A 14,377-nucleotide genomic window follows, 5' to 3' on the forward strand; every position below is an offset into this window, starting at 1 on the left:
ACCAAACAGAAACTCTCCAATTCCCAATTCTTCACCCCCCAAGTCGATTTGTCCCCCATTTGCATAGGATGCATATCTGTTCGATACGGCTATCGATTTAGTTTGGGTATTCAGCTCCAGCATTAAGTTACCTCACTTGAATGCTTCGCAAGCCTACCATAGCACCGTTCCAGAGTAGTAGGGCGTTTATTGGTTTCAATCCCAGGGTCATATTTGCTGGTTGATTACACTCTTCAAACTTTTCGCGTTTTTTACTTCTAATGCCAACGTCTGAGTTCGTCGCTTTTGTGAACTTCAGTCATGCAATATTCCACTTCATCTTTCCGTGCTGCAAACAGCCACGCGATCCACGTGAAAAAACGGTTGGTTGTTTCGTGCAATTTGGGCTTCTTGTTCGATACCAGCCTTTGCCAATACGGGATCGAGTAGGCTACACTTATTATCCTGCGATCACCAACGCACGTGTGGCTCAACTATCGTTTCCATTAAAGATAACGAGCTCGGCTTCCCCAAAGTCCTTAACCATAAGATGATGATTGACCTTGTCAACGCTTTGGGCGTCAGACCAACTGCTTGGTTTTTAGGTTTCAACTAATTTTAGTCCACATGAGTTAGTCTGAAGTGATCATTATCTCATGACCCCCCGGATGCCAAAACCCATCTAGAAACTGCCGTTCTTGGACGCGAGAACAAGTCTTCTTCCAGAGACACCTCAAAAAAATAACCAACGGTTATAGAGGTCGCGACACGTTGATAAAAGATACAATGCCATGAAATCGGTTTCCCCCGATGCTGCGGATTGAATTCCCAGCTAACCAGCGTAGACGACTGTCAGGCAGTTGTTTATATTCCGAAAATCTCTTAAAAATGCAAGTAGATAAGTGGACCGTGGTTCAGTTTCGTCCCTCAATATATCCGGGCAGTCTAATTTATGACAGCTTTCCACCGATTTAAAGCGCGTAGGGCTGCAAATCTAACTTACCTATTAAAAGTGTGTCCCAGACAAAAAACACTGGTTGGTCGATGAAACTTTTCTCGAACCATAAGGTGAAAGCTTTGTACACAGGTAGTGCTGAAATAAACGGCTGCCTGGAACAAGGTCGGAGTACAAACCGGTCGGACTCAAATGGAAGCTGAACAAATTTAAGTACTAAGAAATACAAAGTTGGCCACCAATTTATCTAAATATCATATGAGCATGTTACTACATTCAAGTTGTGGACTTCGCTCCCATGAAAATTCATTGTACCGTACCCACTGATTCATCCCACGCGGGAAATGCCGTATAATAATAGTAATAATAATAATCATTATTCCTAGTGAAAGTAAGGTCTTCACTGCCAACTGAACAGTCACAGACTATTGGGCAGGGAAGCAAAATTTTCGTATGCATCTTGTTTACAAAAACTGAACATCCATCTTCTCCTTGAGCGCGTCCCCATGAAATTTCCTGACTATTCATTGACTGTTGCTCAAATCCAAGCGAATGCTACAAAGCGACTCCACAAATTCCGCAATAGACCCCACTTTCAAGAGACGCAAAGTGGATTTACGAGAAAACCACATACTACTCGCATGCTTCATCAGTAGCGTACACCGTTGCGCTAGTAGTAGAAATTTACAAAATCCAGAGGCGTATCGGTTATGCTGTCTGTCTGATTCAGTAAGTGTCAGACAGGTCACCTCGGTATTGTGGTGTGAAAAGAACTAGAGATGAGATCACCTCAAGCTGAAATTCTCCAATTGTTCCCTGTTGCCTTGTGACAGTAAAACCAATTTTCATCTGATGAATGCAAACTAATTGTGCTTGATCGATATTGGCCTTTGTTCTGGGATGGACAAGACTTGTCCGTTTTGATTTTGGCCTTCTATAGAGCTTATACCCTGTCTGCGTTCGCCGAAGTCTTGCATATTAGCCTCAGCATTTTTTCAGAGATCAGTAGTCTGAAAAGCATTTTCTTTTACCAGCAACTCACTGGTATTCTGACAAGCAGACTAATCAGCGCATTGTTCCCATTCTGAGTGGTCAGAACATGCTTGATTCATCTGTCCTACCTCGTAACTGCCCTTAAAGAGGCTATAAGAAAATAAGCTATTTGTTGGCCTGTTGATGCACACAGTTGTGGGTGCATCATATTTTATTTAACCAAAACTGAAACGATTCAAGATTCACAAGGAAAATTCAATATTTTGCGACACACTTCGTTTAAAACTACCTATTTGATCTATTGGAATAGCAAAGAAAATCCACAGGCTGATAAACAGGCTTCAGTGGATTCTAGCTAGTAAGCCTTTACCGGCTCAAACGTAATTCTAAGTAGACCTTCATTTTCTAGTAATATTCGCTATGTAGTTTCTCAGATGACAGTTGAAAATTTATTTTACGTCGATTTCTGGCAGCAAAGTCAACTTTGGAAAGCAGGCTACTTAATACTTAAGCAAACAACTTGCAACTTCCAACAACAAGAGTGTGTCGTCCTCGTGGGATATCTCAAAGTGAACGTCCTAAAGTTTGTGTAGGTTTGTTGATCGCTATGTGTGGTAGAAGAAATGATCGGTACCGACTAAATGCGAGTTTCTCCTTTTTAGTCTTACGCATAATTAAGCCTGAAAACTACTACTGTTATAAAGAACGCATTCTTTTGTGCCTTTGGAAGTTCACTTCAGAGGATAATAAGTGTGATTAGCGGAAAAACATCTTCTATTGGTCCACTTTCAAATGACTTCCTTATCTTGGAAGATGACGCGACGTTTTCAAAAGCTCTCGGAGTTAGGTGTGCATCTTTTCTTCCGTACACAATACTCACAAATAGTGATATCAAGGACTTCGCCACGTCCTCATGAAAAAAATGGATCACTACTTGCATTTTACCTGTTTTCATGTGGGATGTTAGGATAGTAATTAATGTCTACTAGAAAAGGTCACACCTCCCGTACCCCACAAAATGCTCAAAAGGCCTTCCTACAAGCGATTAACCTTGAAGCTATTTGTGTACCCAAATCTGCATCGTTCTGGGCGTACACATTTACAAAATTTTCCTCTACACCATCTCCCTGGTAAAAATATCTGGTTTCCTAGCGTTATTTCACAACGTGTCAAAAGTCCATTCTCGCTGATGAGGATGTGAGAGGTTCCACTGTCCAATGATGGCTAAGTGGCTTTGCCCGTATTGCCCTTCATCCTCAGTGATCTTCCTAGTCAATCATGCTAACCCTCACACGTGACACGACCTTGTAACCCTTCCCAAATGTGTCATCTCCCTTTATGTCGCCGAGGTAGGTAATAAGTTGCTACTAGGATACCTGTGCAAAGACGCCGCACATACTAAACTTGGTGTTCGTGAGTCATTTACGCTATGCTAAGACGTTCAGTAGGCACAAAATGGTAAATTTTGTTCCATCGCTTTTGCGGAACAAACTTTCTTGTCCCTACGTAAGGTAGTTTTGAGGTCAGCGAAATACGCTCAAGTGCAAACCAGTTTGGTTTTACGAAAGACATCTGGAATCCAGCTGAATCTCTCGTTTGTGATGTTTCCAGGCAGCTGAATGCGCTGAACCAGACCACCTCATATTTCAGTCCCTACGATAATCAAGATATCGCTAAACTATTCATACTCCACACTACTCATAAGGTTGCTGAAAACTCTTCGACAGCTCACGATCGGTTTCGCCCTTCTTTGTGCTCATCAGGTAGGCGCAGCCCCCGAGTGTCCGTCAACCTTGTGTTCTAATTGAAACCGAATTGCACGAAATTAGCGAAATGCACTCATTTGCAAACTAATTTGGATTTTGGAGGGACTCACCGGGAACCCAGCCGAATCTCTCTGATGAGCCCCACGAAGAGCGAAACCGATCATGGGCTGTCGGAGAATTTTCAGTAACCTTATGAGTAGTGCTCAGGTCGTGACAGGTCTTGCTTCACGAGTGATAAATATGCAGTCTCAAGCCACCAAGTATGTCAAGGAAGGTCAATCAACGCCATAAAACCAACGAAATTAAAGAATGTTCTAACAACCCTGCCACTGGTGTGTATGTATCCATAACTAGTACTTAATACCGTGCTAATTGGATAGGCGCACACCATTGTTAATTCCGTTAGCAATTTGTCTTTGTTAGTTAAGTGTGTAAAATTCAAAACGCTTTCAAGATCACCCGTATGATCATCAGTCAATACTGTGGATATTCATTTTGATAAAGTACTCCTGTTGATCAGAGGGCTCCTCCAGAAAAGGAGGGGATTATGTGCACTGCTACCCAGTGTAAGACGTAAGTTAATTTTGCACGAGTTCACGTGGCACCGGCCAAACCTGGGGGATTGCAAGTATTGTATCCCAATTATGTAATAAGTTTCAGTCTAATTCTGCCCTAAAAATATATGGTTTGTTAGTGGTAAATCATCACGTTATTTCGGGGACCAAAACTGACATATTTCGAAGCATTGGCTCGATACTTTCTGGCAGTGGCATCCGCCGACTCGGCAAAAAATGGATCCTTCTTCTTAGGTGGGGCAGTTCCTCTGGAAGTTAATAAGAGGTGACCAGTGATGACTGAATGCTAATCATAGACCATTTAGGGAAAATGTCATGGATTAGTTTGGCTTAGCGCCACACCGAACTATTCAAGCTTTGCGCAATGGAAACTGACCGACAGTATCTGTTAAATGTGTAGTGTTGTAGGTTTTGTTTAGCTACCAAACTTTTTGTTTCCTTCGTTGAGCCTTCAGAGTTGAAACAGAAACGTGAGGTACTATCCTGCAACGGGCTAAAAACTGTGTTCTTTACAGGCAGAAACACAGTGTTTGACGTAACTTTTTTGTGGGCGCAATATCTTTCGAAGCATTGACTATGCTGGAGGATTTTCTGCATGTTTTTGGCAACCTTAAACAATACATATTACACAGTGCCATTTAATTCTAGCCAATTCTTGTCCATGGGAACTCATTTTTTCGTCTGCTTATTTATATCATAGACTGGTTACTTGACTGATGGTAATTAACCCCTGTAGTTTTCCAGAGGAGCAACGCTACTTTGTGGTGAGAATCACACACAAGTACTCGCATCCAAGGCACCTGTTCAATTTTCTCAGTATATTCGGCGGTTCCACACAGGATGCTTCGCTCCGGTTAAGAAAGGCTGTATTGATTTTCAGACAATTAGATTACGCCAAATTTTAGCGAAAAACGCATGGTGTAACTGGGCGTCCAGTTTTATAGCAATCATAACTCTGCGAACTGACAGGTTATATTGATGCTTACTTGGATCAAATTTAGATTCTCTTTTATGATGTCAAGCACTAATCCAAATCAGTAAAAGTTCGGAGGCTACGTGTTGTTCTTCCAGTTCTGAATGACGAAACTGGAGGTTCGCTAGGAGTAAACTTCCTTCAGCCAGACCATTTATGTGTAATCAAAAAAGAACTGCAACTTTAAAATTCTTTGTTACTTACAAAAACAACTTTTCTGACAGAGTAATTCTCATTGGCTTTGTTCAAAGCAAAAACCTAATTTCCTGGACTGGTTTCTTGTATATTCCCGCCTGGAAGTGACCTCTTTTGAGGCATAGTTTCTCCAAAAGGCATCAGGGTAATAAAATAGCTGTTTATTCGATCCCTAGGGCTTTCGGGCATAGCCTAAAATAACGCATTGTCCCGATGAAAAGTGTTTTCATTGGTTCGAACAGACATTTCAGGTATCCGTAGCTTAATCTATTCTGTTACGAACAGTATCTGCTGATGAGGTAAGGCACAAAACGTTGATTTGGCCTTATGTTCGACAAGCCTCCCACACACTGATTATTTAATAAGACAAAAAGTCAGTTGTGATGAGAACCCGATCAACACTACCCAAATCTGGTCACTGAAAACATCTTAATTACCCTATTCCGGTTTCGCGATTCTTACACTTCGTAGCGAGATTCAATAGTCAAGTGTTTTCGAATGTGTAATTCATCTGTGTACATCCGCCACTGTTTCAGGATTGGCAGAGTAAAATGTTTAGGATATTCCTGTTCTGTTGGAGCGTGATATTTTTCATGCTTTCTCTCATTCCAAACAGTACTCACAGACCAAGCTCGTTAAATCACCGCACTAACGTCTTTGCTCGCCTGACAATGTTAGAATGCTCTTCGTACAGTTTACTAAACGTCACAACCCAGGCTACTAAAGTTTCCCGGAGTGTTCCGTTTTGTACTATACCGGGCACCTTATTTCAAGAGTCTTCATTAACAGAGGCAGAGCTGGTCGCCACCTAAAAATCGGCATATTCTGTTCGTATTCTCTGACATTTCAAGTGTCAAACTTGGGAAAACTAGATACAATCAGAAAAAAGCATAATCAGCCTCAGGTTGGCCGTTTCCTGATAAATGTTGATATTTGTCAACACATTGTGGGTGCGTTCGCCAGAACATTGTTTCCTGGGGATCTTTAAGTTCGACTGTTATCTTGATGTGTAGCAATTATTTCCCGCACACTGGTTGGTAACAATCACCAGGCAGCATATGTTGGATGCATCAGAACGATCAATACTTTCCTGCCGAATATTGTATTTCATGGCTGTTCCAAATGACAGACAGCAGATGGGTGTGTTGTTTCCCCTCCAACGGATTCTGACTTTGCCTTCTATTTGGCATCTGGGGGGAATTTGGCTACGCCCAAATCCTGTTGTCGTACAGTATGTTTCAGTTTGAACATGACCGCACTAAAGATCTACGTGTATGGTCATCTGCAAGCACATGCATGCTTCACGGAGGAAAACAATAAAATGAAAAAAAGCCGATTTCCGAAAGAGATAAACCTAAGCTATCACCCTGACTTTATTAGCCAGACAATCTAGGCTGATTTCAGGATTCCATGCGCGTGAAAAAAATAAATCCTGACCGCATAAACGGTTGGGGGAGCTTTGAAAAACATCCACTGATGTACGTATTTGCATAAGAAGTAAAACTACTTCTGGTAAGCACTCCATAGTACAAGCAACCGCTTTTGTGGTCCAAAGTGTCCCTGAATTTCATTTTCATAATCTGACGTGCATTTTCCCTGCTTGGACTTCAACATTTGGGTCGTCCTAGATCTCAAGTAGAATATGCGAGTTCCAGACTCCCTGCAGTTTTGTGAGATGGGCGCTGATAACAATGGATCAGCCGTAGAGTGCTTCTTGGCTTTCGGGTATAGATTTCCTTCACGTAGATGAGAAAAGCTCCATCAAAATGTTACCCATTAATTACCGCTACTGTTTCGTCCAAGCCATAGAAGATCATAGATTCCGTTCCAAAATTTTGAATCTACAGCATATGGTCAAAACTTATGAGTTTCGTGGAGAAATCGCTTAGCTTTTCAGTGAAAATCAACACGCCGTGATGTATTTGGCTTTCATCGCGAGGTTGCACAGTACTTGTCTTGCGACAGGCCTTTTGTCTGAGATTTAGCATTCTCACGGAGGGATATTTTTGTCCCTCGCAACGCTTTCCCTTACAATTCAGTAATCAGAAAATGACCCACAGTGCAAGCAACAAACACTCTCGGGTGCCCGTAATGGTTGATTTATTATCCAGGCAAAAATATCAATGGTGTCGCCACAGGCCATTTTGTAGCACTTACTGACACAGCTTCATTTTAAGTACCGAACTGCATTAGCTGTTCACCCTTACAGGCCTCGCTTCAATTAATTTGACACTGCTTGGTCCAGAATTTGGCCTGAACTCAGAAGCTATTAGTTTTTTGGAACAGTCATGTTGCACTATGTAGAGAACAACACAACTATGTAGTAGAACAACGCAAAGTAAAATTATATTTATTGAGTCCCCGCTTTTCCCATTGTTGCACCGAAGTACCCGTCTGCAGTGAAGGTTTACATTGTTGGCTTTCCTCCGCCTTAGCTGATCAAAGGCGAAACGCTTAATTTTTATAAACGTCAATCCTGTTGCATTATTTTTTAATCTTGGAATGTCGGAAGCACACCGGCTGAACGAAGGTGAACACTTTACTTTGAACTAAAAGTTGTTTGAAACATCAGGTAAGAAGGGACCGTATGGCCGTTGGTTTGTTCGCTGAGCTGGGCAGTTCGTTTGCAGTCGACTGCAATCGAATTGCCAAACCCAGCAAACAAACGAACGGCCATCTATGCTGCCTGAGCTACCAACGTTCGCTTCCATAGCAAAAGGATTTTATCGCTCCTGGGTTGGTACGCAACCTTGTTGATAGCTATCGGAGTAGAAACGTCCCGATCATTTATGGTTTTCTTGTGCATCAGGGCAGTTCATCAAGGTGAAACAACTGTGTATCACCGATTCCGAACTGAGGTCTGCCCACAACCTAAAACATTCAACACCTGCTCATTGGTGGAGCTGACGACCATTTTTTCTCCTCATAATATTTCCAGCATCACTTAGGATTTATCGTTCCTGGTGATGATCAGCGGGATACTTAGTGGCTTGTCTTCAATTATCCTAGAAGGAATTTTACATAGAACTTATTCCTAATGAAGCAATCTAGCGAGAACTGGAAACAAAAATAAAACAAACAACCCCTATTTCTATTTCCTCTGATGAGGAAAGATATGAGTAGTTTGGATTTTTTCACAGTTGTGACGTACTGCACCAGTCGATGCTTAAGCCATCAGTCCAATAACAATACCCTGCCCATTTTTGGTGCAAAATTTCTTCGCTGACTAGCACCATCGTTGGGCCAGGGATATGTATTTTTTCCACGTTTCACACGTTTCCACGTTTTGACACGCAAATTAGGTGTTTGGGCTACCAGAAATAACTTTCAAAATGTTTTAATAAACCTACAGGAGTCACGTGCATTTTTGGATACATGCATAGTCACCTGGTCCATTCAAGCTTAAAGAAAGAATTAACCTGAGTAAGTTAGGTTTGCTTCATCCATCGCAAAGTGCTACCCACGTGCGTAGAGGGGAAAAATACTACCCAGAGTGATTGGACTTGGTTTTTCACGTGTTGTCAGGCTAGATGGTCTCAAACTACTACAGAGGGTGCTCCAAGTACCTGATATCTTTCATTCAATTAGTCACTTGGAAATTCACTCATTAGTTCATCCAATGAGTGGTTCATCCAGTGAACGGTTAATACTCAGTTATTATTACTTCTTATTTCTAATTTACTTGAACTGAGAAATGCTCTTTTGCGAGCTAAAAACCCTACATAAAAATTTTTCGAAATTCTGGTTTCCTTTCTGAAATGTTATTCTTAGAGTCTCCTAATGAGTTAATCCAATATAAATTACTTTTTTGGATGGCTACCTTGCGTCGTAAAATTTGCGTTCTGCGTCATTCCGCTTCCACCAATCATAAGACCAAATTTCCTACGAAAAATATATGCAACCATTGCACGTCAAAACTACCAAGATTGTCAGATAAACCAGACGTGTGCAAAGCAATATGGTTACACATCAAATGATGAATATGACTCCTAGAAAACACGGGTCACCAAAGAGAGTCCCGTATACTCTGATTTGGTTGGCACGTGAGTTTGAACACGGAATATTTTTTCTCCCTCGTACAGACCTTCTCAATTTCACTAGAATCACAGTACTGGCAAAAATGTGACCCTCCATAATATCTGAAGCCTGGTTACGTAGGTCGCGATAGTCGTTCTTGAGCATTACTACCGTGTCGAAGATTGCAAAACCCCGTTTGAACTTCACAACTACACGAGCCTTACCTGAACCCCAAACACAGCTTAGTGTCTGAATCGAATCCGGTGCGCGGCCTGGTCGGATACCACTGCTAAGGTCAAAAAATTCTGCCGCAAATGTGTGCACCAAAACAATGGTTTGCTATGTGGATAGCAACAACAAAACAAAGTTTCATTACGTAGACCTAACACGCTACTCATGAGGCTGCTAGTGGGCTCTAAGTTCTGTCCTCCCATCCCAATAAATAAGATGGCTTTGAATACCATAATAATTCTTTCATTTGACAATATGTTTGAACTCGATGCTGTGTACAACATTAGTGTGTGCGTGATCCCACAAATGTCGTCGCTGTCATTTGTAATGACCAGAATTACACACATCAGAAGTGTTTTTCCTGGACTTGAAGATCAGCCCGTTCGTACATATCAAATTTTACAAACCTGGCATAGGTAAAACACGTAATCACCGAGTTAAACCGGTTGGTACATAACACATATCAAAACCCAGATCACGGAATGGAAGCATTTCACGTCACAAACCCGCAGCTGTTCATACATAGCAGCGTGGGGTTGTTCTGTTGGCCATAATCTCTGAACAAACTGTGACGATAACTCTTGGCATGGGTCGACCTGGAAAGTGGCAATAATTAGTATTTTTGGTTTAGTTTGCTCGGACAGAGGTAGTGCGCGACGTCATATAAGTTACTTGAGATGACTAACATACTCTGGTCACTGTTGACGGAATGCCTTTTTGGACAATCGTACTCCCAGAACAAACTTTCTATCAACCAATCCAAATTGGCTTCATTTGAAAACTAATTCTGTCGAAGGTAGCTTCCGGAAAGGGACGACTCTAGCTAGTATCAAGCCTTTGGAAAAATACGCTAAGGCTATTTAACTTCATCACGCGTTTGGCTAATGGTGAGTTTGACTCATATGGCATTTTAGCTGGATTCTGTTGTGGTAGTCAGAAGTTGTCGTGATATTGTTGGTCACGATGTTGTATTCAGTTCTTTTGTCAAACACAGAGCTCGCATAAAAGAACTGACGTTAGGAAGAACCAGTTTTTTAGAATCCCTGAAAGCTATGAAATTTCGATGGATTTCTCTACTGAAAACGAGCCAAATCGTAGTAGATTTCTCGGAGTCCATCTCCATAGAAACTACAGGATTAAAATTGTCCTTCTAAACAGATAGTATAATTTATCCTCTTAGACACTAGCTCTAGGTCACTGCTTAAACATGCTCACCAAAACTGTTTTGTTTGAGAATTCAAATTTTTGGTGCGAGCTAGAACAACTACTTTTGGTAACTCACGATGCGTGAACTCTGTAGAAATAGAAAGTTATAGTCACATTCAAATGAAAGTCCTATTACAGGGCCCATTTTGTCGGCACCTAAGTGACACCAGAATCCAACAAGGCCTATGCCACGCCTTCACCTTGACATCTGTGAGAGGACTTTGATTCGTTATCACGCTAGTGTAGTCTTTGTTAATAATTAGTCATGGTCTCCTTTATTGTATCAAACTCGAGCTAAATCTCATAGGGCCGAAGCGAGATGAAGTTAATTTGAAGAGTGACGTCTCTGAAACAGAGCTCACAATAAGGATTACTATATACATATCTGCTCCTATTTTTTCGGGAAGCTCAGATATTTTGTCCCTCATATCCGCGCCAAACTAATTACTCTTGCCGTATGCTGAAAACTTTAGGATCGTCTCTGGTAAATAAAGAGACCGTAAATCAATCTGATAACAATGAGTCCACCACGAAAACGTTTGCTTCCGGGTTAGAGCCTGATGTTTTCTCACAAAATGATCTACATTCAACTATTGTGCGAAGGAACCTTTGCTGCTCAGACTTTGGCAAAAGGCACCCGGCTATCTGATCCACGAAGGAATCGGGATGGAAAATCCTATCCAAATCTCAGACCGGTGAGGCTTTTCCATTTTGTGTCACTTACCATAAGCTCACTCGGGTTGTTTGACGACTGGAGTTCATCAAGTGAGAGCAAAATTTCCTAAATACTCACCCATGAGGGCAAGCAAAATCCGACACGGTGTCAGATTCAACTGGTGGACGTGTTAAGTGACGGCTGATATCCAAAGCAGCTTGGGTAGAGGAAAGTTTACTTCGCCCAATAAAAAGATAATATCTTGATGCTTCGTTACTTGTTGATATACGCTTTCTTCACAATTGGTATCATTACAAGCACTTTCAACACGACTGACATCAGAGTCCCGCAAACAACGGAACGACCCTTGCTCAACCACTCAGGAAGGTTGCGGTAAAAATGTTGCATCTAGTGTTCGCGCCTAGTGGAGATCAAGCGGGTACAAAAAAATTACTGTTCTATCTTCTAAAACTCAACACAGCAAGAGCTGACAGTCCATCCCATGCATCATCGACCCCCAATCGGCCAAGAATCTATTTCCAAACGCGCACCGTTTCATGTGTTTTATGCAGCCCTGTTAATACGCAACTAGAATGATCCTGATTGATATTCCTACAGGGAACGAAATCAACCGCAAACATGCAGAACATCCAGTCAGTGTTTAACAAACAGTCTAGATTCCGTGTTTGGCTGGCACTTGCCATATCAAATTCAAGTGGGTGTTTGTTACATAAAACACTTATTTCCAAACATGCCCATCTCAGACTTTAACTTGGATTTTTTATTCTCTGACTTAATCACAGATTCGCTTGAGTTAAATCATTCGGCATAGTTCATTTTCTACCTCTGTTTATCTACTCAGATTCCACTGTTTTATCCTGGTTTCAAGCCACGTTGATTTTAAGTTTTAACCCTGTCCATGGGTATGCATTTTATCCAGGAAAAGAACGAATTGCCGTTGTCAGTTTTTGGCTCATTCACGATATCGTCATGAAATCCGATTTGTGGTCGTTTGCCGAGTGAGCTGTTTAAAATTTGTTCTCAACAATTTTGTTTGACAATCACTTGTTCTTATGCTTACCTTGACAGAGCCGAGCTCCTGTCGAAACTCCTGGGGAAGTGCATCCGACCTCAACCGAGTTGGACGCGAACTATCCTCACGGGAAGTAGACAACGATGATGAGAGTTCCAACCGACCCAGAACAAAACGTGTGCGTATACGGTCTCGAAGGGATTTTCACAGCTATGACATTTCCACAGATACAAAAAGTGCCTCTCGACTGCGAAAAATTACAGGCCCCTGGTTTCAACGATTATGTGGCTGTGTACGGTCCTCCCGTTTTCGGAAAAAGGATCTTCATTAATTTGTCAACTTTTAAACCTTTTGTCCCATTGTATAGCAAATATTCTGAAGGTTTGCCTATTTTTCCCTCGAGTTTCAAATTTCAAATTTGTGTGTAAATAAAACGAGAATGATGATGTTTTTCCACCAGCGCCCCCATTTCACACACTCCACATTCATTATTCTTCCGCACACGACACATTTGTAGACCAATCGGACATGTCTAAGTCATTTTCGATTTGAACCCTTTCGAACAATTTCGACAGTTTTTGCGATCTTTCGTCAAACAGAAGAGAAATATTCATTTTCTCTTCTCTCAAGCACTGTTCTCAACGCTGACTTAGAACCGGTCGGTTTTCCGCTTGTCTTGTTCAGACCCAACATATGTAGATTTTGTCACTGTGAATAACTTGTGTTGGCTTTTTTTACGGAACGGCATTTTCTACCATGTAATCAACACAAACAGGCAGCTGTATTTACTTGTTACTTGCCTTCTTTTTTCCGATGTCACTTGAGAGCGGGAGGAGTGATAGTACTGGTTTACATCGTTAGGCGCACTGCCACATAATAGGCTGGTTTCGCTGCGTAGTGTCATCTTCTAATGAAAACCGATTAAGTAACCACTTGTATCGTTGTTACGGCTTCACCCAGGCGCAACAAAATTAAGCGTTAACTTAGCCAAGTGTGTGGCGATATCTGCTATGGTCTCACTGTTTGCAACCACAACTGCTGATTTTTATAATTTACTAAACTAAAAGAAATCAACGCAAATTACTTCCTCACCCGTCTGTTGCGACTGCCAAATCTCTGGGTCTGTTAGGTCACACTGTCCGCAGAAAATCACTTAAGGCAGAATATCTGCTGTATCATCTGACCTGGTAGAGAGAATGGAGAATGGTTAAAGATCTCCCTGCCTAGTTCCTATCAGTCTACTGTCAAGTGGTTCACTGACCTCTAGCCAGTGGTCTATAGCCCTTCCCTCTACGGCAGAAAAGCCATCCACACTGTCCTTACCCACTAAGCGTTTACTTACATCCCTTTTTATCCCCTGTTATCCATTTTCAATGGGCGACTCAAACTGGGCATGGTCTCACAGGTGAACATATGTAATAGAGATGAGCTCTAACAAATTAGAAATAAGTACCTACGTGAGCTTAGGCTTCCAAGAATTAGGAGGCTAAAATCACGGCAGAATTTTGGCTGTAGGTTCGATTTTTTCGTGAACGTATCCAAAGTGAGGGCTAAATACGGCACCTAGTATCTAAGGGAGAATTTTTTGATATAAAGAGCAATCCTATTTTGGGATCAATAAGCAGGCGCCTTTCTTGAACTGAACTCTCCTTGTTGAAACTTCGATTTACATGGTGTGTGTATATCTTGGTTGTATCAGCAACCACTGAATCTTTAGATTTTTCAACGCACTATAGCAGTTACTTTCGGTACAGCAAGAGGCAGCCTAGTTCGCGATGTGCACTTGGCTATTTCACTCA

The 14,377-nt window shown here is 41.7% G+C and overlaps 1 protein-coding gene across 1 annotated transcript in view; it reads left to right on the forward strand.

Moving 5' to 3' along the window:
- T265_03138 (hypothetical protein) overlaps window positions 1–13,357 on the forward strand; it is a gene marked incomplete at both ends in the record, with an annotated part of 74,233 nt that extends 60,876 nt beyond the window's left edge. Inside the window, one exon of the mRNA XM_009167551.1 lies at window positions 12,635–13,357. The remainder of the gene's footprint in view (window positions 1–12,634) is intronic.
- Window positions 13,358–14,377: the final 1,020 nt, after the last annotated feature.

The sequence above is a fragment of the Opisthorchis viverrini genome (assembly GCF_000715545.1).
Source record: "Opisthorchis viverrini unplaced genomic scaffold opera_v5_43, whole genome shotgun sequence".
In the NCBI taxonomy this organism is placed as follows: Eukaryota; Metazoa; Platyhelminthes; class Trematoda; order Opisthorchiida; family Opisthorchiidae; genus Opisthorchis; species Opisthorchis viverrini.